General features: G+C 48.2%; 1 pseudogene; it reads left to right on the plus strand.

Moving 5' to 3' along the window:
• The first annotated feature begins 2,956 nt into the window (after positions 1-2,956).
• On the plus strand, positions 2,957-4,002 carry LOC119309000 (annotated as a pseudogene).
• Positions 4,003-4,650: the final 648 nt, after the last annotated feature.

Raw genomic sequence — 4,650 nt, forward strand, 5'->3', positions numbered from 1 at the left:
GGATGGACTCCGGAGCCAAGTCATGGAATTCCAGCCCATAGTAAAACATGAGCCCCCTCACGAAGGGGTCCATCGGGAAGCCTAAACCCCGACGGAGGTGAGATACAAACACAACGCTCTCGCCGGGCTCGGGAGAAGGAATAACTTGCCCTCGGGTAGGCAACCTATGTGAAATCTCGTAGGTCAAGTACCTGGCATCTCTCATCTTTAACACGTCTTCTTTCGTGACGGAGGAGGGCATCCACCGGCCCCGTAGGTCAGAGCCGGACATTGTCGAAGGTCGAAGGTACCCGAATCTGGAGCCCTGGGTGTTGGAACTCGAGGGCGGGGGGCGGATTCGATTGAGGATTGAAGAAAAAGAACTGGCCTCGGTCTCATTATAAAGAGGAAGAATACTGAGAGCCGTCCCCGTGACCGTTTGGAACCCGCCTTTGATGGAGGGGGCGTGGCAACGGGCGCGGTTGGGTTACCCACGTCCGTATTGATGGGAATCCCGGAATAAGGGGAACACGATCTCTGCTTCGACAAGACGTGCCAAGGAAACCGCTTCGCTAAACGCACTGAGGTGGTACAATAAAAACGATTTAAGTAAAGGCTTGGTAGTGGTGTGATGTCACGCCATCAAATACGTCAGTAGGTTGAACTTGTGTAAATGTTATTCTCTCTACGGTGGTATGTGGAAATTATTTTTGCAGAGCCGGACACTATCCTGGTGTTCACAATCTTCTATAAATTATTCGGAGGAGGAACCCGCCTTGCAATGCCGAAGACAATATGTGCGCTGGACTCGTCGTCATTGAAGCCTGGTTCAGGGGCTAATAAGGGAGTCCTGGACTAGGGGGTGTCCGGATAGCCGGACTATCATCATCGGCCGGACTCCAAGACTATGAAGATACAAGATTCAAGACTTCATCCCGTGTCCGGATGGGACTTTCCTTGGCGTGGAAGGCAAGCTTGGCGATAAGGATATGTAGATCTCCTACCATTGTAACCGACTCTGTGTAACCCTAGCCCTCTCCGGTGTCTATATAAACCGGATGGCTTTAGTCCATAGGACGAACAACAATCATACTATAGGCTAGCTTCTAGGGTTTAGCCTCCTTGATCTCGTGGTAGATCTACTCTTGTAACACACATCATCAATATTAATCAAGCAGGATGTAGGGTTTTACCTCCATCAAGAGGGCCCGAACCTGGGTAAAACATCGTGTCCCTCGTCTCCTGTTACCATCCGCCTAGAAGCTAAGTTCGGGACCTCCTACCCGAGATCTGCCGGTTTTGACACCGACAGCTGTCGTGGATTGGCTTCGTCTTCTATGGCCTTACGGGCATGGATGCGTGGTAGATCTCGGCTCTTGTCGGCAGAAGGAGGAGCTCCTGCTCCAGTTTTAGAGGGCTTTTTGTATGTGTTTACAGTTTGTGTCTTGCTCAGAAAAACGAGACAGAGGCGGCTCCCTGAAATTGGAATAAGGTTCTCCTCGCATATCCCCCATTCTGGCAGCGTGTCTAGCGCCATCAGAAGGCTTGTGAAGATGTGTCTCTGGCGGATCTCGCAGGATTCGGTCGAGATTTGTCATCGATGGATCCAGTTGGATCTGGCCTTCGTTCATCTGTGTCCATGTGTCTTCAGGTGGATCCTGCCGTTCTACACCTTTCTTCAACGCCGACAGTTCATATTTTGGTGCACTGGTCCTATTGGGCCTTAGCACAACGACTTCCGGGCTGTCTGTTACTACAACAAGTTTGTCTGGCTCCAATGAGGGAGCGGTGATGATGGCGACATGCTTTCGGCTCCCTGAAGTTGGAATAAGGTTCTGTCCGCATAGCCCCCGTTCTGGCAACGCGTCTGGCGCCATTAGAGGGCTTGTGAAGATGTGTCTCTGGCAGATCTTGCAGGATTTGGTCGGGATTTGTGTTCAGTGGATCCACTTGGATTTGGCCTTCGTTCATCTGTGTTCATGTGTCTTTAGGTGGATTCTGTCGTTCTACACTTTTCTTCATCGGCGTCAGTTGATGTTCTGGTGCGCTGGTGCTATTGGGCCTTAGCACAATGACTTCGTGGTTGTCTACTACTACAACAAGTTTGTCCAGCTCCAGTGAGGGAGCGATGATGATGGCGGCAAGCCTTCGGTTCGCTCCACTGCTTGTAGTTGTCGCTAGGTAGTCTACGGGTCTGGATGCAATTTTTACTGTTGTGTTCTTTGTACTATGTAGCTTGAAAGATGGTGAATAGATTGAAAATTTATTCCGTAAAAAAAGATAAAGATGCATGTGTATCTTTCTTTTTTTTTACCTGAGATGCATGTGTATCTTTATGTAAACGTTGGTTTGCCGGTCGTTTCGGAGCGGTCAAATGACCTCGCTGCTAATGTATAAACCTTTCACGTGTGTGTGACTTGGCAATGACTATCGCAACCTTTAGGCTAGCCATAATGGGTAACATAAATAGAATCATGCACTTGGGACTCACAAACAAGCTTATGTAGCTGACAATTAAAGAAAAGAGAGATGGTTATAGTAACATAGGTAGATACCGTAACATAACAAATGTGATGCTACTATGTGTCATGCATGGCAATAAATGAGACCACCTATGATACTAATTTATGATACTATGCACTATAGAGATAGTAACATAGACTAGTAACATATGCAACGTTACTAGTCTAAGTTACTCCCCACTATGACCAGCCTTAGATTCGTTCCGTTCAAAATAGCATAGCGTAGGAATACAATGCAACATTGACGAAGACTCCTCGTGAAAGTAAATGAGAAACTAAAAGCCAGTAAGTTGTGCAGACGGAAAGCATCTAGATCGAGGTGCGCGGAGACGGATCGGTCTAACTTCCCACACCTCTCTATATATGCAGAGTTTGCAGATGCAACAACATCTTCCATCTTCCGGTCTCGCCAATCTTGAATTCTTGATACCTCAGCTCAACCCCCCCACCCTAGAATGGCAGAGCTCCGGAAATTCACGTCGGCCATTGTAGCTGAAGAAGAAAGAGGAACGCATGTGATCAAGATAGATGGGTACTCAAGAACCAAGGAGCTGCTTGAGGCTGGCAAGTGTACAACATCTATCGCTTTCAAGGTCGGGGATCATAACTGGGCTGTGACGTTTTACCCAAACGGTTACAGCTCACCCGGTTTCATATCTGTTTATCTGGTTCTTGAGTCGGCTGATGCCAAGGATGTGAAGCGAAATTCACATTTAGTTTACTTGACAAGGGTGGAGAACCAGTGCCTCCATACATCCAAACTATCGCAGAACATATCTTCCCAAGCAAAGGTAACTATTGGGGTTTCCCAAAGTTTATCAAGCAGGAGGATTTGGAGAGATCAGTGCATCTAAGAGGCGACAGTTTCAGAATCAGGTGTGACGTCACCGTCATGAAGAAGATCCGCAGCGAAGAGGCACATGCAAATCAATTTGTTGTCGTTCCTCCGAGCAACTTGCATCTACAGTTCGGTAGCCTCCTTGAAAGTAAGGATGGAGCAGATGTGGCCTTTCAAGTTGGTGGCGAGATACTCTTGGCTCATAGGTCCGTGCTCGCTGCTCGTTCACCGGTCTTCAAGGCGGAGCTCTTTGGCGCCATGAGGGAGAGAGCCGGTGATCCGATTGAAATTCATGATATAGAAGCTGATGTGTTCAAGTCTCTGCTCCATTTCATCTACACGGACTCACTCCCTGAGAGCACTAATGTAGGTACAACACAAGTTGATGTTGTGACAGCCAACCATCTACTTGTAGCGGCGGACAGGTACGACATTGAGAGGCTGAAGCTGATATGCCAAGACAAGTTATGCAATCACATTGGCACCAAAATGGTTGCCACTAGTTTGGCTTTGGCCGAGCAGCATAACTGCCATGGACTCAAGGAGGCTTGCTTTGAGTTCCTTGCATCTCCTTCCAATCTGGAGGCAATGATCGCAAGTGATGGTTACCAACATCTCAAAAGCAGTTGCCCGTCTGCTCTGAAAGAGCTCATGTTGAGCTGATACCAGCCATGGATATTATCAGGTTAATTTGATTAGTACTTGTGTGTGTGGGTACTGATGATCATATCATCTATCAAGTAAACTGTCATGCCCCTAGATCAGGAGCTGACAAATCGATACCGAACATCACCAAATCCATGGATACAAGTGTTCCTGGTGTATGAATTAAATCACCAAACCAAAGTTCACAAAGGGACTACAATCCAGAGAAGAGAATCAAGGATGGGAAGAGCATAGAATCAAGGTAGGCAGCAAGAGAGGATCAGGGAGAAGGGATACACTCGTCTGGTACGAGGGAAGGGAGGAGCTGGAGGAGGAAGAAGGGCCAAGCCAAATCTATTATGTTCGATGCCTCACTTCTGGTGTCGCTGATTCTTTTATCCTCTCCAGCGCCAACACAAGCCCAAGACCACCTGGGCCACGGCCCATGACAGCCAAGCCTTGTGCGGTTCTATGCACGTGTATGACATTACCGCCCCCAAGAAACATTGCTTGTCCCCAAGCAATGGCGTGATCAGACTGCAACACCTTGTAGATCCCACCTCAGCCTTGAGATCATCTGGCCTCGACACAAACAGGTTTGCCGACTCCGAGTTGGCAATAATACCTGGGTCCCACGGCCGCTCCAGATGAACACATCCTTTGGAC

The sequence above is a fragment of the Triticum dicoccoides genome, chromosome 5B (genome assembly GCF_002162155.2).
Source record: "Triticum dicoccoides isolate Atlit2015 ecotype Zavitan chromosome 5B, WEW_v2.0, whole genome shotgun sequence".
Classification (NCBI taxonomy): domain Eukaryota; kingdom Viridiplantae; phylum Streptophyta; class Magnoliopsida; order Poales; family Poaceae; genus Triticum; species Triticum dicoccoides.